Raw genomic sequence first — 23,120 nt, 5'->3', positions numbered from 1 at the left:
GTCAAGGATTTTGACACAGAGTTTTGGTCTGAAAGAGTCTCTTGAAACAGCATAAATATATATGTATAGATATGATTTATATATTATATTTATATATAAGTACAATAAATAGAACTGTAATGTATAAATCATATCTATACAAAGATATTGATATAATTTAAAAAATCTGTACTCCAAAAGGGAGAGACAGAAGGAAACAACATTCAGATCTGCTAACAAATGACATGAATAATATCTTCATTTCATAATCATAAATACGGTGATCTGGGTATCATCCCTGCTCACACTTTAATAGTACTTTAAACATCCCCAAGAAAACAAATGACTGATAAGGTAGAACCAGCAGTGCCTGTGAAATCACAGTGCACTGGAGTGTTTGCATCTGGGGAGCGTTAACTCACCTGCGTACGATATTGAGTACTTATCAAGCAGAATGAAACGCAAAGCTGTCATTTGTCATCTGCATGAAGTCACTCACTGCCCAGGAGAGTTCTTTTTTGCTGACAAAGACTTCATAGTAAGGGGCTGGGAGGACAACCTTTCCCAGCCTCCAAAAAGCTCCTAACTGTGCTTCATCAATCACCGGGGGAAGGGATGCTTCCTCCCGGCTGGGCTGGTCCCTCAGCCCAGCCCTCGTCCCCAGCGCATCGGCGCCTAAGGGGACACAGCCCTCCTCCGACTGTCGGCACCAGCTTCACTACTGTTTAGAGCCGGTGCAGCGCCGCTAGCACCGAGGTTTGGCTTTGCCGCAGCAGATCTCAACCTGCAAAGCAACATGACTGATGGGCTCTGAGGCTGGAGGTTAGAGGCGACCCTTCCACCTTAAAAAAAACCAAATCAGATCAAATCTGGAGGGGAACACTGTGAAATCTTTGCAAATCTGCACAGGAGGAGACTTTGGAAAGGGTTGGAAAAATGCCCCTTTCACTTTAGAACGCTAACCTGCTGAAAGCTGGTCTCTTGGACTTCCGAAAGATAGCAAAGGGCTCATTAAAAAAACCAAAAAAACACCATCTTTCTCTTGAATGTCATGAGGGAGCATCTGTATGGGAGTTTCGACTGCCCTAAAATTAATCAGATAGCAGCCCGCTCCAGCAGCCACTCTGTCCCCACACACCTGAGGGTCTGTATTTTGATGCTCAACAATAGACGGGTATCAGATAAGTAAGCATCGCGGATGAAGTGTGAGGACTGCAAAGCAGAAGGAAAGGGACTCCATCGCTCCCTTCCGCGCCTTAAATTCTGGAGGGTGACGTGGGGCAGCGAAAGAAGAATGAAGAAAGACGGTGTACCGTTTCCCCCTGCCATACACATTATTGTGTTTTACACAAACACATACGCCCCTATTATTTTAAACTTTTTGAGCTGTTTTGTAAACAGTTCTAATGCTTTTTACTTTGCAGCCTGTAATTATTCTCTGGGAGGGAAGAAGGGAGGGGGAGAGAGAGAGAGAGAGAAGGACTCAGTAAGAACTAGATTTTAAAACAAAAGTCCAGCATCTGCAGCGAGGCAGTCCTGACCACGTGATCTGCAGAGCAAAAAGCAAGCCACCTCCGACTGAGCCTGTGGCTTGAGAAAGTCAATATGTATGGTTTGGCGTGTGGTTTTGTTTCTTGTTTGGTAATAACTCGGCGTTATATCAGTGATCGCGGTGCCTTCTGAACGCTGAAAGCCCGCAATTGTTCTGCCTTGACTGTTGGGTTTCTGGGCATTTGTTTTAAATCATGAGAAAACTGATACAAGCATGAAAGGATGGGAAAGCAAAAGAAACGAGTGAAACAATGGCCTTCTCCCACAGAGCGTGCATTAACCTAAGAGTTAAATACAGAAATTTCTTAGGGGGCGTTGGTCCTTGAAGCAGCAAAACTTTGCCCACCTCTCAAAGCAGGTGATGTTGTGTGAAGAGAGTCAGCAGGGTTTCCTGCATCCGCTGTGGTTTAAACTAACCTCTGCTGACAATGGTGACCCAGAAAATACAGTCAGACGCATTGTATGGAGCGAACAGCAGCGCTTGGTTTAAATAATCAGTCACACAAGTAACTGAAAATTCTTGACTATTAAGATGCTGATAATATTCCCTGGAACCCAATCAGGGTTCTGGGTTATTCTTTTCTTTCTCGTATTTACTTTACTTCTTCCTTTAGGAAAAAGAAAATTAGCCTTAATGGTACCTTGTATAAACTACATTGAAAATCATTTCCTAATAAAGAAAAGGGACAGCAGAGAAGATGCACGTTTTACCTATAAAGTAACTTTTCTCTCTGGACAGTTAAAGGTGCAGAAGAGACCTACGTTTATTTTTTTTCTGCCACAATTTATTATCGATTCAGGGGATTCATATGTAAAAGCCGAGAAATTGAGTGGTAAAGAAAATGGAACTTTCAGACAGGTCTGGCCAGCAGGAGCGCTCCCTTTACTAAAACACACAACTCTGAAGAAAAGTGCACACAGACAATTCTTTATTCAAATATGACCTTTTAGAACCTGTCATCCTCTCACTGCCTGGTTTCCAGCTCCAGAAGGAAAAGAAGAAAAAAAAACCTGACAGACAAAATGCAGACCTCAACAAAGGAGACAACGATGCAATGTTTGAATTGGATACTTTGTGGCAGACAGCAAGTGTCCTTAGAGACTAACAGCTTGTCTTGAGAAATAGTTGAAAATAGGAGAAATGTCAAAAGAGGTTTTTCTCACACATGGAAAGTGAGCTTGAGGAACGGTTGCTGTATTCACAAATCAGGACCAGAACACAAGATGCCTATTCTTCAAGCTCTAAAGTGAAAACACCAATTGTAGCTATGGCCAATTGGTGGGGAAAGTTTACAACACTTTGTTTGGGGCAGTCAAGCCAACTATAAATGTGACATTAAAAGTTTCAAGTCACATATAAAAGAAAGAAAAGACTGGGAAGCCTTCAAGCCAACTGGACAGAAAGTCTAGTTCACATATGCTTGTCCAGCAAAACTCCATACTAAATCAAAGCCCTCGTTGCCCCAGTAGGTTTAAGGGGGGGGGGGGTCTCTGTCTTCAATAAGCCTCCCTTCGTCTGGGCAGCTGGTGCCGAGGTAAAGGGAATGGTGGCCATATGCTTGTCCACCACTGTGGTTGTCAAAGTGTAATCTGGGACTTTGGAGGGACCCTGAGATCCTTGTGGGTGGAGTCCACAAGACCAGAACGATTTTGAAGAATACTGACACTTTATTTCCCTTTTTCACTTCGTTGACATTTGCACCGATGATCTAAGAGCAATGGTGGGTAAAGCTGCTTTTGTATGAATGAAAGGAGCATCACATACAGTTAAAAAAAAAACAAAACAGTTTCACTCAAGATGAAGCAGTAAAATGATCAATTTGATTAAACCTTGACCCTTGAATGCACATCTTTTCTTTTAAGTTTTCTGTTTTATGAGAGAGAAGGGACACATAAAACCCTTTGCAGCCTATGGAGGTGTGATGCTCGTTGAGGGAAAGCACTCGTGGGACTGAGTTGCCAGGTGAACTAGACATCTTTTTTCTCTGTTTTTGCTTAAACGCTATTTTTAGTTGAAAGAATTATTTGGACTTGGATTTTTGGCAGACATTTTCTCAAGTCGTGAATGAAATCAGACTGTCATTTCAAGGAAAGCAACTGACGGTATTTGTCGTGTTTGTTGCCAATGACAGAAATCTAGCTTTCAAGTCAAAAGCAGAACTTTGGAAAACTTGTATCTGCCACTGTGAGCTTAGCAGCTTTCCAATATGTAAAACCTTTCCGATGACACTGATGTTGATATTGACGAATGTTATTTTATGGTACTGTAAAATGAAATGTGTCAACACTTCGACTATTTGCATAATTCAATGAACCAGTGTTTCCCAAATGACCAAATACAATGTTACAAAATCATACACGTGTAAAAAAAATTCATTAAAAGTGCGAGATGACCACTGGATTTTAATGTAACAGTAGGAAAAGCTCATTGATATGGTTTCAGATTTCTTACTACACCTAACCTTTAGGAATCACTTGTCAAGTTTTGGTATAGTATCAAAGAAGATCTACAAGTATCTGAAAAAAGTTCTTGAAATACTTCTTTTCCAACTATTTATCCATGTGAGGCTGAACTTTATTCCTATACCTCAACCAAAACAATATATGTCAACAGATTGAATGCAGAAGCAGATATAAGAATCCAGTTCTCTTTTATTCAGATAAATATTAGATTTGCAAAAATGTAAAACATGCCACTTTAGTCACCGATATTGTTTTGGTTTGGAAAATGTAGTCATTTTTCATAAAATATTATATATCATATAACATATGGATTTATTGTTTTTTAATTAATACTTTTAAAAATTCTCAGTTTGAATTTCTAAGTATCAATAGCTAAAATCCCCATAAACACAAGCTTAATAATATAAAAGGATAAAAACACAATTTCAATAATATAAAGGGATTCCAAGCCCAAAGAATTTGAGAATTACTGGCCTAGAGTATATTTGGTTCCATAGTTAAGCCCGGCCTTTCACCTCTAAGGCTACAGATTTGGCCCCAGTCACAAACGTAATTCATTTTTTTTCCCCTTAAAGCCTTGAAACTGTCCTAAGTTCTAAATGCCTGCAAATCTAATGAGTGATGACATTCTGTGATGACATTCTGTGTGTGTGTGTGTGTGTGTGTGTGTTTAATCTGAGGATAACACAGAACTTTATAAATGAATGTCCACAAATCTAAAGTATGTGAGAGACAGGCCCAGAACAACCCACTCAGCACAGAAATCAACCTCTCAGGGATGGGGCAATGGAATTGTTTCTAGTACAAAGCAATGCCACTCCAGAGTGAAGACAGAGAAAAAAAAAAAAGGACACCATAACCAATCACAGCAGTGGGGGAGATCAGGCCAGCAGCATGCAATTATTCAAAGCTGAATTTAACCAGAACACACTTAGTTTATCGTTAGAGTGAAGCAAAATAGGATTATACCAGCAAGAAGGTTGTATCCTCCCTCCCCCCTCCCCCCCCCCCCAACGCCAATCGACATAGTTCCCACATTTCCTAGGGTCAGTTTACGTGGCCCTTTTCCTTTAATTTTGACTTTCAAGTTTGCCATATATCACTTTTTTTTTTTAGAGGAAGCCTTCAGGATGTGCTAGCTTCTTTATGATATATGTGAAACCATGAAGGAGCTAATTTTTTCTTTTAAAAACCCCATAGCTGGCAAAGTTCATCTACTGTTAATCCCAAGAAAGCCTGCTTCCCGATCTAATTTATTACAACTCCAAGCAAAGAAGATAGACAACAGTCTCCCTCTGGTGCGGTAACATTTTTATACCCCTTGAATAATAAATCTCTTCCGATCACCAACGACAGCTGGAAAGTGTGCATCTCTGACCTGGAGCACCTTTGGGGAAATCCTTGGCTAAATGATGAGATCCTCCTTGAACAATGTTTGCTTTTCTTCCCTTTTTTCCCTTTCTGTTTTCTCCCCCCAACACTGTAAATCCTGACATTGGAAGGAACCTTGAAAAGTCATCTATTCACAAAATTGTTAGCGTTGGTTATCCCTGGGGTACGATGAGGGAGAGGGACAGATTTTATTTTTTTTTATGTTTAAGTTGGATTTTTTTCCCATGATCTTTGCATGATAAAAATAGAAATAAGTAAATTTTCTAGGCTTTCCCTCTGTTTTTTCGTGGAGGAACAGAATAGACAGAAAGAGGTAAGCAGTGATAAGAATGAAGTGAGAGGTTACAGCAAGAAATGTACTTTTGAGAGTTAACCCACAAAGGTAGCAAATAAAACCACATAACAAGCTCACCAAGAGGATTTTGGAGAATGCAAAGGGTCCAAGACTGAGATTTGTCTAGCTTCTTTCAAATCGAAATTAGCAAAACAAAGAAAACCAAAGTGACCTAAAAATTATGAAAAAAACCCCCAGAAGGACTTGATATTCCTGAAGCAGATGCTACAGAGTGTCCAAAGGGTCTGATAATGGTCACAAGTTTTGATGGTGGCAATGAGCTCCAAGATAATGAGAACAAGAAGACTGTTGAACTTTAAAAAGTGGGGCATTGGAAATTTCAGTTTGGGTCTAGTGCAAGAATAGCATATTGATAAAAAGAACCCCAAATGTGGTCTTAGGCATCTTAGCTACTCCTTATGGTATATGATTTATTACATTTAATTTGCCTTTGGTTTCATATATTTATAGCTTATCTGTATTGAAGTATCTGGAGGTATTGCATAAGTCAGCAGAAATAGTTTGTTGCAATAACAACAAGAAAAAACCCCAAATATCAATGACTTAACACACACTACAAGTCACACACAGAGTGACAGGAGCTTTGCTCTGCCCGGTCATGCATGGATGCGGGCTGATGGGGGCACAGTTGATGTGTTGCTGCAATAGCTGGACCAAGAAGCAGAGGAAGAAAAAAACTGAAGAATCTTGCAGGAGAACTTTTCATGGCTTCAACCTGGAAGTGACTCAGATCACTTCTAATATTTCATTGGCTGTAACTAGTCACATGACCCCATCCAACTGCAAGAGGGCTGGAAACTGATGGCACAGCTGAAGTGTGCTGAACACTGCTGTCTACCACAAGCATCAAGTTTCATCAGTACCCTACGTATTTATCTTTTTTTCTCACTAGATGCCTGCACACTCACATACTTAAGATACATGTATAAATATATTCATACATGCAGATACATGCTTAAGTAATGAAGAAACATAATCTTCGTAGCTTAAAGTTCTACCATTCCTAGGTACAAAAAATGCACCTTTTAACAGCTTTGGGAATTGGGGGGACATGTTTCATTTTAGTTTGTTTCCCTGATGTACATAATCTGGTACAGTATGAATTTATTTTAAAGTTCCACAGTTCTTGTGATACATTTAAGTTGAAGAAAATATTTTAACAAATACAGGTAGGTGCTACATTTAGATTTCAAAAGCACTTCTCAAAATATTTTCTTGTAGATAACATCTATGTGAGGAAAGAAGAACACCTGACTTAGCTTTAAAAATTAAGCCACAGTCAAGAGAGTTCCCACTGGCTTACTTTCTACGCTATAAAGCTTGCTACCAATATAATGCTCTTTAACATTTTCTAAGGGTTTAAATACAGAAGAATGGAGACACAAGTTCCTTCTGAGGGATGCTGCTGGCCTCACACGGAGTCATGACCAAGAAAGGGAGGTCTGGGAACACAGAGTGTGAAAAACAAATGTGCATGTCAAAAGACAACAAATTCTAGTTCTTAGCTCAAGATTTAGGGACAAATTATGGGGAATAGCTCTGTTTTTTAAAGTTTTCTTCCAAAATGTATTATTTACAGGAGAACCTTTAAAGAAAATCAAACATCCATATTTAAGTCAACTCCTTTGCTCAGAGACCCATTTTCAAGGAAACCCTAAAATTCAGATTAGTTCATGTATTATTTCAAAAATACTTCCTTCACAAGTTGTACTGGGAAATGCTGTTTGAGGTTTTTTTGTGTTATTGGCTAAATATATCATTCCAAGCCTTTTAATGACAAAATCATCTTCAACGTGTGCTTTATACGTACCTAAATCCGTCTACTGTCTTCAGATTGTCACCTTTCCTTCAGCTGTATACTTAACCCCCAGTGATTACCAAGCATAGCTGCACATTTATCAAGTAAAAAAAAAGCAACTCTAGGGCTTCCCTGGTGGCGCAGTGGTTGAGGGTCCGCCTGCCGATACAGGGGACGCGGGTTCGTGCCCCGGTCTGGGAGGATCCCACATGCCGCGGAGCGGCTGGGCCCGTGAGCCATGGCCGCTGAGCCTGCGCGTCTGGAGCCTGTGCTCCGCAACGGGAGAGGCCACAGCGGTGAGAGGCCTGCATACCGCAAAAAAAAAAAAAAAAAGCAACTCTACTTAACTTTCAAGTGAAATTCAGGCCTGCAATCGTGGAAAATATCATTATAGTAGAACAAACTGAGTAGCTAGCAGGCCTCTCTAGGAAAATTCATTTACTAATTTTAGCCACAAAGCATACAGCAAAGATAAATTATCTACCCATTTTTATTGGCATCCATCTGATTTATGACATTCTTGTCCAATCAAATTCATCAGTTTACCCTCAAAACAGTATTTGGACACAGGGGTATTTATTACAGTCTTCAGGTGAATAGCACCTGAAGAGACACAGTAGGACATTTTTAAAACCATAAATTCACTGATTCAAATCACAGTACTTGCATAAAAGGCCTGTAGTAACTTGAAACTTAAAATATGACTTCTGTCTTAGCTTTTTGTCTGGACAGAAGCTGGGAAATATTTTAGCTAACAAAAACTCAAATTTTACTCTACTGTTACAAAAAAGTGAAGTTTATGAAGTTTTAAGCTGAAGAATTTATAGAAGGAAAAATTTAAGAGCTATATTATCACCATAAACAATTATCTGTCATATCTGTAAAATAATCTTCCTGAAAAGGCTCAGATTATAATCTATGTCTATGGACATTTGGGGCAAATGTATGCTTATTGTCACTAGAGTATCTTTATAAATAGATGTTTACAGCTGGCCAAGTCCTTAAATCTCATCTAACCATCTATACTACAAACACCCAATGGTGTTCCATGTCCAGAATTTATTTTCTAACTCCTCAACTTTGTTTGAAACCTTCATTTCTCAGCACACACAAGACCAGCACTTGTCACACAGAGGAGCTAATATAATTAAACCAGATGATGTGTCCCACAAGTAAAATCAGCCATTCACGAAAGCTGGTCACCAGAGGCCATTTCAAACAATGCATATTTCAAAGTAATCTAAAGTAATCCCTTCTCTCCACAGATTTGGTTTCCATGAAGTCTTAAGCACATGTGTGCTGTAAAAAAAGAGGCTTATTAAAATCTGATGTGATATTAGAGATTATAATGCAACACAGTTGGGCTGATTTTAATACCTGAGTCTTCAAGAAGAAAGCAATTTTTGATTTTATTTGTAAGCTTACTAAAACATTACCCATACAAAGGTACATGATGTTTACTTAATTAAGGAAAAAAATAAAGAATGCTCCCGTTAGCTGAACTGGGCTTGTATCAATGTACAGAATTTGCAAATAAAAGTGGAGGAGAAGCTAAAACAGTTTTCACTGATGGACAGATTAGCAAAGCACAGCATGTATTTATAACTCTAAAGAGTGAGGAGCTTAGATTGTTTAGACAATTCCTTATAAAGTTGTGAATCTCCAGTATATCATTCTTTTGGCTCGCTCTGGTGAAACAGTATCAAAATGTGTCATATAACGGCATGATAGCTTCAAAATACTAGTTGCCGTCATTAGTAGAACTGGATTATTAGGTAAGTCTGACTGCCTATGAAGCTTACCAAGACCTCCAGTCCTGGCGGATCTCTGGAGGATTTGTTTATTTTTCCTGATCCTTTTTCTATGTCTTGATTGTATTTAGTTTCAATTGTGGATGAATATACAAAGGATTAGATTTGATATGCGGTCCCTCCATTGCAGGATCTCCTACCTACAGCTTTGTATCCTTGAAATGCAAACAAAGGAAACATGTACATGATCATGAACAGGTTTGCAAAATGAGCAAACGGCAACACCCTGCCACAGAAAATCTGCTGTTCCTCATTGGAACATGGCTTCACAGAACAGATCATATATGAAAAAGGAGAGAAGCAACCTCTACTCTAGATAGCTAATGTGAAGGAGACTTGAAAATATGTTATAGCATCTTTGAGTTTGAAGGTGTTATGGAGTAAATGTTTATGTCCCCCTCCTTCCCCATTCATATGTTGAAATCCTAACCCCCAGTGTGATGGTATTAGGAGGTGGGGTCTTTGGGAGGGGATTAGGTCATGAGGGTGGAACCCTCATGAATGGGATTAGTACCCTCATAAAAGGGGCCACAGAGAGCTCTCCCACCCACCTTCTACCATATGAGGACACGGAGAAGATGGACATCTATGAACCAGGTAGTGGGCTCTTGCCAGATACCCAATCCACTCGCACCTTCATCTTGGACTTCCAGCTTTCAGAACAATGAGAAATAAACGTTTGCTATTTAAGCCGCCCAGTCTATGGTGTTTCTGTTATAGCAGCCTGAATGCACTAAGATGAGGGATCTTAAAGTTCACCTGATTAACTTTTAACTAATGAAGAAAACTTCTCTAGACCATCAATGAAAATGCCCCTGTCTAGGTAACACAGACCTTGTTAGGAAACCTGTTTAGTTTTGGGTAGCTAAACAGGTTAAAAAATTCTTTTTTTTTTTTTTCCGGTACGCGGGCCTCTCCCTGTTGTGGCCTCTCTCATTGCAGAGCACAGGCTCCAAATGCGCAGGCCCAGCGGCCATGGCTCACGGGCCCAGTCGCTCCGCGGCATGTGGGATCCTCCTGGACCAGGGCACGAACCCGTGTCCCCTGCATTGGCAGGCGGACTCTCAACCACTACGCCACCAGGGAAGCCCAGAAATTCTCCATTTTATTGAACAAAAATCTGTCCTCTTCTAAGTGTTTAATCATGCTCTATTCTACTGAGCCACACAAAATAATACTATTTTCTTCTCAATAACAAATGACTTAAATATTTGAAGATTGTTTCCATCTAACCCCTGAATCTTTTCCTCTTAAAAAATATACTTATGTGGTACATTGTGGGAGAGCAGTGGAAGTGGTTATTTTGAATTGGGCCACTGGCTTGTTAAGTAGTGGATCAATAGATCCCACAAAGCTGTAGTTACACAGATAGGAAGCCAGTATATTTAATGTCCGTCTGGCTCAAAGGAGTTCTGACTACTAGGCTACTAATCAATGCTTTCCAAGTTCACTACGAAAAATTTCCTTATATAACACTACTTTCGTGTTTGGACTAAATTCAACTCAAATATCTTCCAAAATATGCATAAGTAACTTGTTGATCAGTTTTATTGGAGAATAAAGCTAGACAAGAAGATGAAGATCCAGGCTAAGAGTCCTAATCCAAGGACTAGATATTTTTCATTCCTTTATAATTTAGTCATTGATTTCTCTCTAGATTTTGAGGAAGCTTTCCTTCTAAGAAGAAACATTTTCTTTAACACATTTGGTTCCCAGTTTCAGAATACTGGATACTTTATTTTTTTATTATTTTAAAAATAGTTATTTATTTATTTTTTGGGGGTGCATCAGGTCTTAGTTGTGGCATGTGGGATCTTTAGTTGTGGTGTGCGGTCTCTTCTTTGCAGTGTGCAGGCTTCTCTCTAGCTGTGGCGCGTGGGATCCAGAGTGCACGTGTTCAGTAGTTGCGGCATGTGGGCTTATTTGCTCTATGGCATGTGGGATCTTAGTTCCCTGACCAGGGATCGAACCGGCGTACCCTGCACTGCAAGATGGATTCTTAACCACTGGACCACCAGGGAAGTCCCTGGATACTTTAAAAGAGCCATGCAAGAGAAGAACAACCATTTTGCTATTAAACAAAGGCCCCAAACTCAAGTACTTAAATCCTAAGGTAGAGCAGTGGTTCATTATAATCAGTGGAGGTCTTGTTAATTATTCCAGAGTTCCTGCTTCAGGGGTAGGGCCTAAGAAATTGCAGTTCTAACAAATTCCTAGGGGATGCTGCTGCTTTTAGTACTGGTCCAGGGTAGAGCAATCAACCGACTAGCATTGGCAAAAGGGACAGTAGATGGAACCAAGCCTGGGGCAGGTGCTTCAAGTCTTTTCATGAAGGTTGATCTCTCAGGCCTTTGCATTGGCAGAGACAGCTGATAATTCACAAAACGGGACACTTGAGATCGCCAATTATTTCATAACTGGTAGGACCGTTCCGTAAGATCATCTTTTGCAGAGTTGCCGGAAAGGCAAGCATTCCAACACACTCACTAGGAACTGAAAGAGTTTTCTGCTGGACAGCACAAATCCAGAAGTGTTCTTCAGAGCAGCTTTCAAATGACCCTCTAATATCCCTTTCTATATATTCTCTATCAATGTCTGAAGAAACTAGATTCCGCAAATCCTTGAATACATGAACTAGCAAAGTCTGACAGCGGCCCCGTGCAATGCCGAACTTTGTTACATTTATTAAACAACTGTCATGTACTAAGGTAGGTTTGCCACCACCAAAATTTGTTTTCCACCTTTAGGTAAATTATCACTAGAGATGAGGGCAGCAGAGTGAGTTGCTGCTTTTGTTTGGAGGAAGCCCATCCTCAGTTTGCTAATTCTGTCCAGCTGTCACTGCCAATCGCCCACTCTGGGTCTTTTACCCTCATCCATCACCTCCTCTTTGACACACTGGCAGACAAATACAGATGTAGTGAAACAACAAACCGACTAAATGACGCAGTGTGATCCTGGGAGATCTCAACCCACCACGATGCGGGACGCACGTTAGGTGCTCTGGGAAACCCCGAGCTGAATTCTCCTTCTCCCACTGAGCGAGAGGAAGGAAAGAGATGAAACCACAGAAAAGTCAACTGGAAAAGTAGGACTGAACTTCCCAGAACTAGGACAGTGGGTGTAAACAGAGCAAAGGTCAAGTTTGCAACCTTCCAACCTACTGTGTGCATCTTTAATTCTTGTAGCAGACACTTCTCAGAAGACTGAGTTGTCCTGGTCGAGAAGGGGCAGGAATTCTGGAGTCCGGGTTTTCCAGCTGCCCGATTTCAGGACGTATAGTCCAACACCATGTGCTGGCTGTGTGGACCCAGGTACTTCTCAGAAGTGGCACATCTTGAATTTGTGGCCTTCCCCCTCACCCCTTCATTTTATTGTCGATTTCTCCTCATTCCTGCCATTCTACTACCCTCATATGCTCCTTGACCACCTAACGTTCTTCACCACTGCCTCTTTCCTTTTGCTTTCCTGAGTCTCCAACTTTCTACAATTTCCAACATGTGGATCAGACTTTACCTTTTAACCAGAAGTAACAATTTTTGCTAATACGCGTTGAACACGTCCCATGTACCAAACTTGTCATCAGCTCCCTTTAGCCCCACCATGTACCAATGAAGCAGGCACTACTATTGCTTTTTTTTTTTTTTTTTTTTTTAATGAGGAAACTGAGATTCAGAGAAGTTAAGGAATCTGTCCAAGATTACACAGCAAGGGGTAGAACTGGGGCTACCTCCCACCAGAAACTTTGTTCCTAACTGTTCTGTTTTTGTAGTATTTTCTCCTGAAGTGCATTTTCACTTGAAAAGATCTTGGAGGCCTAGTGAATTCTGAACCTGCCAAATCAACAGGGAGAATTTGGGGGCAAAAATGGGTGTCAGGTGTTGCTGACGTTTCCAGGCAGCTGTCAACGTGCCTTAGAGCATCTCCCCCAGGAGCACGTGACAGGGCATTGGTATTGTAGCCACACACCACGTACAGGTCCCCTTTCACCTTCCAAACAGAAGGGGACCCCTCAGAGCTCAGTAAAACAAAGAGTTGTTGCTGGGCGAGAGAGTGGACTGGCGTGGTTGAACATGAATATTCAAGACCACGAGTCACAGCTCCATGAATTCGGGGGTCTCCTCCATTTGTATTTAGCATTGTGTAGTTGTGAGACAACTTGCAGTGATTAATTAATCCTGGGTGCCGAGGCAGAAGGTGAAATAATTTGTGCGTAGTCATGAAGTTGGTCATTCTCAGGCTCCGAGTTAGCGCCGGAGGGCTTTACTTTCCCGAGATGGAAAGAAGATCGGACTTGACTTTCTGCTTTGTGCCTGTGATCCCAGAGATCCACAGCCACAAGCCCTGACATTTTCTATAAGGAAGGCAGGTGGCTGCCAGCTGTCCTTAACCCACACCCTCATGACATCATCCTCAATATCACCAGTCCATGGAGACTCCATCCACTGAGACCACCCTCTCCTCAGTGGGCCTTGTTTCCCGGCCCACAGAAGCCCTCCCCAACTTGCCACGTGGAGGAGGGGACAATCTCGTTCATATACTGCACATGGCTGCTTGTGGCCGTTTTTCCACCATCTCCTCAAGTGCAATTTTAACTGAGGTCATTCATAGTAATACCTCAGTTATCCATCACAGTTCGGGGAAGGGTCTCCAAATACGTAAATTTCCATGAAACCTTATTTTAATTATTTAAGGGCAGGAGCTTCAAACAAACAAACAAACAAACAGGAACCATTTTAAAGTACACTGAGTTTGCAAAAAAACCTCCCAAAACTCAGAGACTTGTAACAACAAGGAAGGGGTATGTCTCCCTGTGTCACATGGAGGCTGCAGTGGTAGTGGCTCTCTAAGGGTTCCCACTCCAGCCCTCAGGCCGAGGCAGCAGCCCTGATGCAAGACATGCCATTCTCATGGCAGACGCCAGGCGCGGGAGAGCTGGTGGAAATCTGGAATGCCGCTCAAAGCCATCTGCTTCCACACGGCATCTGGCGCACCTGCTTACCTGCCTTTGGCCAAAGCAATACATGCATTGGAGCCCCGGGTGGGGTGGGAGTAGGTTTTGCTCCCTGGGAGGCTCTACAAGTCCTGGGCAGTGGGCGGGGCCGCTGAACTCTGGTCACTTCTCTGGTGGGGGAGGGATGGCAATGATTGGGATCACGATTTAATGTATGGCGTGCACTTTCAAAAATTAATCACAGGGGGCTTCCCTGGTGGCACAGTGGTTAAGAATCCGTCTGCCGATGCAGGGTACATGGGTTCGAGCCCTGGTCCGGGAAGATCCCACATGCCGCGGAGCAACTAAGCCCGTGCGCCACAACTACTGAGCCTGCGCTTTAGAGCCCACGAGCCACAACTCCTGAAGCCCACACTCCTAGAGCTCGTGCTCTGCAACAAGAGAAGCCACCGCAATGAGAAGCCCGCGCACCACGATGAAGAGTAGCCCCTGCTCGCCGCAACTAGAGAAAGTCCGTGCACATCAACAAAGACACAACACAGCCAAAAATAAATAAATAAATTAAAAAGATAGGAATACTAAAAAAAAAAAAAAAAATCACATATTTCCTAGTCTTCAAAAAATACTGGGAATGATGTCACTGTTTTGTTTTGTTTTATGGCTCTGGGTCATCATCGTTAACATAAATACTGCTTTCAGCTATAATTCAGACTTTTTCTGTGGGATACTGGGATATGGAAAGCTGTCTGCGTAACACATAAATGACACGGGACTGATACTGTTTGGAATTCCTTAGGAATATTTTTCACGGTGTTGTTTTACCTCCGTCGCTATCCATTATCACTTCTAGTTATTATAAGGGTATTTACCTCTCACAACTCCACCTGCCCTCTGCTAACACACTAGGGAGATGCTGAAGAGATGGCTTGTTAAATGCACGTTTAAAGTAAGAGTGAAGACATGAGAGTCTCCCTCAAGCGCCGTACGTGGGTGGGTTTGGCACACAGACTTTGGGACAAACGTCTGGGTATGGGCGCTTCATAGGCTTATTAGATTCCTTCTTGTTCTCGTATGTCTGGCTGGTTGAGGTGTCAGATAAGCAAAGTCAGGGAAGACTGGGTTTGGAGTTGAGTTCCACAGGAGCACCCCTGCTTTGCCATTTTCCATATTCTTTCCTAGACAGTTGACTAAGCACTAAAACTACCTGTCATTTCTTGCTCAATTCTGTTTACTTTAATCACCACACACATACTTAATTCAGTAGTCTTGTAGAGCTCCTGGATAAAGCATGATTGGAGATAATGGGTGAATGAGGGAAGAGCCCTGCTTTCAAATGGAGAGTTATATCCAGTGCCAGGTATAATACAGATCCAGAACGTGCTGGTGACTGCCAACTTTCTAAAGGTTGGACAGATATCACACTTGATAGCCCCCAGCTAATATTCACAAAAGACGAGAACTCTAATTTGAAAAGATACATGCATCCCAATGTTCACAGCAGCACTATTTGCAATAGCCAAGACATGGAGGCAACCTAACGTCCACTGACAGAGGAGTGGATAAAGAAGATGTGGTCCATATATACAATGGAATATTACTCAGCCATGAAAAAGAATGAAAGAATGCCATTTGCAGCAACGTGGATGGACCTAGAGATTATCATACTAAGGGAAGTAAATCAGACAGAGAAAGCCAAATATCATATGATACTGCTTACATGTGGAATCTAAAATATGATAAAAATGAATGTATTTACAAACAGAAATAAACTCACAGACATAGAAAACAAACTTATGGTTACCAAAGGGGAAAGATGGGGGAAGGATAAATTGGGAATTTGGGATTAGGAGATAACATACTACGATATATAAAATAGATAACCAACAAGGACCTACTGTACAGCACAGGGAACTATACTCAATATCCTGTCATAACCTATAAGGGAAAAGAATCTGAAAAAGAATATATATACACATATATATAACTGAGTTCCTTTGCTCTACACTTGAGACATTGCAAATCAACTCTACTTCAATAAAAAAATTTTTAAAAGGCCCCAGGACTCCCTAGAATGTGCACGATATTTGCTTTGGGTTGATATCACCCTGAACACCATAGTGGAATCAGATGTTCATTTTTTTCCCAATGAAAACAAACCCCAAAGAGCATATTAGCCTGTCAGGGTAGATGAAAGTCAAATATTTCCAACTTGGTTAGTGGACAACTATTTCTTAGCTGGTACTTTTCTCTGATATACATTTAGTTTTCTTCTGAAAGCCTGACCTTACATTGATAGTAATTGAACTGTGAACACGATTTTTCATACGCTTAGGTGTTTTCTTGTATCTCAAATCCCATTAGTATCTTTGTTGTTTTGTGGATAAAATAACTCCTCCTATGTTCACAATGCATCACAATTCAGGAAAGACTTTGGCATGAATTATTAGTATTTGTTCTTCACAACAGCTTCTATAGGAAGCTAGAGCAAGCATTATTTTTCCTTCTCCAATCCACCGCCATCCTCCTACAGGAGGTTCAGAAAGCTGAAGCTGAAACTCACAATCATGTCTTCTGACTCTGAACCTGGTGGCTTTTTCCCCTAATAAATCAGTTCTTTTCCATTTTACCCCATTATTTTGTGAATAATTGCCAACTTGATTATCCCTGGATACAAATGTTAAAAACATACAAACTAATGTAATGCACAAACTTGCAAAGAAAAAATGCATTTGTATGAGTTTCAAACTTTTCATTGCAACTTTTCATTGCAACTCAAGGTAACAGAATATTGGTTTTTAGGTTCACTTATTCTTTCTGCACAAACCCACAACCAATGAAAATACAAAGAAGTAATAATGTCCCTAGTAATGGAATAGAGTGAGTTAAAGTGCTAGGGCTGCTTTCTAATAATTTTAGCAGAACTATTACGTTGATCAGAATATCCTTAATAGAATCTTAGGTTGAAAAACGTACGGGAAAAAAAACTTTTTGGTAAAAATATGTCTATGAGATAATTTGGATTAAATAAGTTGAGGATTAATAACTTGAGGAAAGCCTTGAAGCTATGTTGATTTTAACATTTTAACAAAAGCAGACTAGAAAGTTAGATTGATTACACCGCTGAAAATACATTTGTAGGTGACATGAAACTCAGTTAAACTCAGTTGAACAGGAAAAGACAGCTTTGTAGGAAGTTTGCACCTTCTCAGTGGACAGCGGCCAGAAAACTTGTAGTTGTCTAGGTAGGAGTCACGGGGAGAGGGCGGTAGGACCTACCGGTTATTCCTGGAAATTCACCTCATCTTGAGTCATTGCTTGGCCTGACCATGGGGATGAATGGAGAGCCCAAAATAATATTCCATCCAATGATAAGGAACAACTTTATTTTGTCTGATGGTGACACCCTATTTTTCTCCAGATAAATTCTGAGCTCATATCATTTCTGTCACCATTTGTTGGAAGGAGAACAGAGTTTTGACTGACGCAAATGGTTTTAAATTATATGGCAGGGACTGTTCATTGCTCACCTCCTCATTCATTACCATCTTCATTTATAACAACATCCTGATTTTATGTGCAGTGGTTATGCGCCCAGCTTTAGGTGACATCTCCCGGTTCTCCTTACAGCTCCATGTGCCCACATGACTGAATCCTTTCCAGTGAGATGTAATGAAAGGGTTATGTGGGACTTCTGGGGTGGTTGCATAAAAAAGGGTGAGTGGCCATTTGTCATATAACATGGATGGAGCTTCAGCAGTCATCTTTTTTTTTTTTTAAAAAATTGAAGTACAGTTGATTTACAATGTTTCAGGTGTACAGCAAAGTGATTCCGTTTTATATATCTATATCTGAATATGTGTATATATACATATATATATATATATATATACACACACATACAGTCACATTCTTTTTTAGATTCTTTTCCATTATAGGTTATTCCTAATTCATCCCTCCCCCTCTTTCCCCTTTGGTAACCATACGTTTGTTTTTTTATGTCCGTGAGTTTATTTCTGTTTTGTAAATAAGTTCATTTGTATCATTTTTTTAGATTGCACATATAAGTGACATCATATGACATTTGTCTTTCTCTGACTTACTTCACTTAGTATGATCATCTCTAGGTCCATCCATGTTGCTGCAAATGGCACTATTTCATCCTTTTTTATGACTAATATTCTATTGTGTGTATATGTGTGTGTGTGTGTTTGCCATACCTTCTTTATCCATTCATCTGTTGATGGACATTTAGGTTGCTTCCATGTCTCGGCTACTGTAAATAGTTCAGCAGTCATCTTGAACCATAAGATACTCTCATTGATGGAATGTTCCATGGTGGAGCAGAGAGGGAAAAAAGCCTGGGTCCCTAGTGACTATTATCCCAGCCCTGACAACCAGACTCTGGATTTCTTTTACTTGAAAGAACAAAACCTTTTGTGGCTAAGGCACTATTATGATTCCTGCTATGTGTAGTCAAAATCCCTAATGACATCTTCTAACTAACACTACTATTTTTTTCCCTCATTCTACAACCATCCTATATGGTGGAAAACATGGGTTTTTTTTTTTTTTTTTTTTGCGGTACACAAGCCTCTCACCGCTGTGGCTTCGCCCGTTGCGGAGCACAGGCTCCGGACGCGCAGGCTCAGCGGCCATGGCTCACGGGCCCAGCCACTCCGCGGCACGTGGGATTTTCCCGTACCGGGGCACGAACCCGTGTCCCCTGCATGGGCAGGCGGACTCTCAACCACTGCGCCACCAGGGAAGCCCAAAACATGGGTTTTTAAAGCAAACCAGAAGAGTTTGATTTATGTTCAAAATAGAAAAAAACAAAACCTGTGGTTAATGAGAGATTTGAAGACATAAGGAACTACACAAATAAACGTGCAATTACAAGTTATGGTAAATGTTATGAAATCCATAGGGGCAAGTGGGAACACGAAATTCTCTCAGCAGGCTTTAAGCTCCAACTAATAATTAACTAATATTTAAGGCAGTTTAAGGTTTCTGGGTCAATTAAAGAATGTTAGAAATCGCTCATTAGCTATGGAAATGAAAAGCAGAAATGGATTCCTCTATCTTTTGGTAATTTCCCAGGCTTCAAGTGGATTTCATTATGGTGTGAATTGCCCTTTAGCGTCTTACAAAAAAGCCTGAAGTCTTTTTGTAGACAATAACCAGTACTCTACCTGAGTTTTCTTAAAAGAGGTTAAATTGTAACCCCCACAATGATAAATTTTCATATTTCACATCCAAAGGAGGAATTTTCATACTTTAAAAAAATTTGCTTAAGATAGTTTATTATTGTCTTACCTAATTGCAGAATTTTATTGGATAAAAAGATGGTAACAAAACAACCCCTCTGAAGGAATGCTGAGACATGTTTATTCATGAGAAAAACTTAATTACCTCTCTTCACCTGCGGACCTTTTCCCTTTTTTCCTTCTCACTCTTGCAAATGAGACTTCTGTTTTTGGTTGAAAATACAGATTCTGCCTTAACTTGAATAGCAAGGATTTTCTAAAAAAAACCTCCTGAAACCCAAGGTCTCTATGCTTTAAAGGAATTTAGAAAAAGTGTTTGTTCTTTTTTTTTTTTTAAAACACCTTTATTGGACGGAGTATAATTGCTTTACAATGGTGTGTTAGTTTCTGCTTTATGACAAAGTGAATCAGCTATACATATACATATATCCCCATATCTCCTCCTTCTTGCATCTCCCTCCCACCCTCCCTATCCCACCCCTCTACGTGGTCACAGATCACCAAGCTGGTCTCCCTGCGCTATGCGGCTGCTTCCCACTAGCTATCTATTTTACATTTGGTAGTGTATATATGTCCATGCCACTCTCACTTCGTCCCAGCTTACCCTTTCCCCTCCCCGTGTCCTCAAGTCCATTCTCTAGGGGCACGACAGAAATAAAGAAAAAGGGTTTGTTCTTCATATATGTCTCAGTTACGTGTCAGTTATATACCTCAAATTAGGATTTTAGAAACTCAAAGTAATACATAAGTGACACACTATTCTTAGACTGGTGAGATTGACTCCATAACAATTACTAATGGTTACTCCGACGTTGCCATTAATAAACTAGCAAAGTTTAGGAGGAAAAAATATGAATGCACAAACAAAAATACCTTACTCAATTTGATTTATGTTTAGCTATAATGGAATGTTTAGCTATAATGGTTTAGCTACCAGGAAATGGAAATTATTTGGTAAATTTGATTAGTGTAGATTGTGTTCTCCAAACTGTTGCATGATCTGGCACACAAAGAAAATAGAAGTATCAATTATGCACAGCACATTGGAGTAAGCAGATGAGGGGACTCTGGCCAAACTGGCCCTTCCCAGCCATCCTGAACTGCGGACATGGGCATCTTGACACACCTGTCATCTCTTTTTTTTTTTTGCGGTACGCGGGCCTCTCACTGTTGTGGCCTCTCCCTTTGCAGAGCACAGGCTCCGGACGCGCAGGCTCAGCGGCCATGGCTCACGGGCCCAGCCGCTCCGCGGCATGTGGGATCTTCCCGGACCGGGGCACGAACCCGCGTCCCCTGCATGGGCAGGCGGACTCTCAACCACTGCGCCACCAGGGAAGCCCACACCTGTCATCTCTTTGTGGCCCACCGCCAACGCAGAGGGACTACTAGGATGTTGGGTTCTAGAGAACTGAATTGGGCTATGAGGATTTTAAACTGATGTTGCTATCGGTCCAAAAAATATTATGTAGAGATATTGAAAACAGACTATTAAAAAAATCAGAGCCTTAATTTCTATATTTGTACGTATTATGTACCGTGGTGTTTTTAGAGTAAAAAAAAAAAAAGTAGTTTGATTTGACCAATAAGAAGAATCAGTTGGACAACCAACCTAAATGTCCACTTCACAGAAGCACAGACTCATAGAAGTCATAGACTCATAAAATCAAGGATGGACTTTGCAAATCATCTTATTTAACTTATTTTAGAATTGAGGAAATGGAGGTCGCAAGTAATCAATGATACCTCAAGTAACCAAATGTATACTGTACAAAGATCTTGCATACCTTTTCTAACTGGAATCTCCCAGTAACCCTTGGCAGTACTCCTTATTTTTGTAGGGGTGGAACCAGATTCAGAGAGGCTAAGTGACTGACCCCAAATAGCTGTTTCTCAAGGCAGAGAAGGAACCCCTCACCTTGTACTCTCCTACTACATTACAGAACCTTCCATCATGATCACATGTGAGCTATCCATTGCACTTAATGCACAGCTAAGGCAGTTTCCTTCGAGTTCCATGAATATTTTCACTGAGGCCAGTTCTGTCTTAAGGGAGTTGATCAAATGAATAAATTGCATTTGTAGCATGAAAAAATGCCATCACCCCTACCCCACCCGCATCCCTAAAATTTGTGAAACCCTCTCCAACTTTCTTCGGGGTTTTAAAGTGGTGATGCCCAGGAGAAGTTATGCCACTGAAGAAGGTATGGGAGGGTGTACATCGGGTATATTTCCCTGGAAACTTACCAGTGGTCTTTCACTTGTGGATTCTATCTGGCAAAAGGAAAAAGAAGGCATAATAAATATTTATCTAGAGTGGAGCTCTCGAATGTCATCCTGTAACAAGAACACGCACTCCTAACCATGGTCTCAGCAACACACACAAGTAGGCACAGAAACTTGGGTGGGAAACACCATCCCCAAGCCAAACAGCCTCTGCCTCTGTCCTGGCACGGAGACAGCTCCTTGAAACAGAAGTAGGCCTGCCAGAGCAGAAGGACAGACAGATTTGGAAGTTCTGCTGTCTCACTTACTAGTCGTGTGATTCTGGAAGTCAACATCCTCTCTGAATCAGTAGTTTCTCGTTTCTAAAATGTAATAGCTCTGCCTGTCTTCCAAATGAGTGAAAATTCATGGAGTACTTGATAAATACGAAAGGACTTGTAAATATTAGGTACTCTAATATTTTGGTCTCTATTTACAGAAAATAATCTATGTCATTGTGTCAGAGGGAAAAGTGGCTTAGCGTCTTATCAGTGTCTCTGTCTTCATGGCACAGCTATCATTCCATGAGTGATAAATGGATCCGGAGCCCACATGGATCCCATTTCTCCATCTGTTCCGGCACCTTCCCCCCTCATCAGATCAGGTCACTCAACCTGTCGATTTTGTCCTCTAAACGTTTCTCAGTTCTGTTCCCCTTTCTCTATTTCTTTCTTCACTACCATAGTTTATGCTGCCTTCTTTTTTCCAGATCACTAACAGCTTCTAATGGTCTGTCTCCTACCTGCTTCCTCTTAAATTCATCTTCAACTCCCCTGGGGAACCAGAGCAATCTTCTTAGATGCTAGCCTAACCACGTCTCTTCCCTGTTCAAAACTCAACGTCTTCCCAAACATGGCTTTAGTGTTAAAAAGGCCTTCTAGATTCAAGCACCAGCATGGTATGTGCCCAAACAACTCTACTCCCACCAAAATGGTTGATCTCTTGTTTATTCACTAAGAAAATTCAGACATCAGTGAGGCCTTCCTTGACCTCGCCTTGCCACTCACACACTGGGAATTCTATCACTGTCCCTCTAGAGCCCACCCAGAATTTAGCACACCACAGGGGCTTGGTAAATGTTTGTGGAATAAAAGAATGGATGCCTAGATGGTAATGAACTCCTTTACGAGTGCTTCTTCAACCCAAATGTAAAATATCTTAAAAGAGGAATTGGCTGCCCCACCCCCTGGTATTTTGAAGCCTACCTAAGTATCTGACTAGCAATTGCCTGGGACAAGATCTTTTCATATCTGCATATCATAGTATAATAGAAGAAAAATTAGGGCACGCC

Source organism: Neophocaena asiaeorientalis, unplaced genomic scaffold, assembly GCF_003031525.2.
Source record: "Neophocaena asiaeorientalis asiaeorientalis breed wild unplaced genomic scaffold, Neophocaena_asiaeorientalis_V1.1 scaffold299, whole genome shotgun sequence".
NCBI lineage: Eukaryota > Metazoa > Chordata > Mammalia > Artiodactyla > Phocoenidae > Neophocaena > Neophocaena asiaeorientalis.
The sequence above is the reverse complement of the archived record's forward strand: the minus strand, read 5'-3'. Positions refer to the sequence as shown.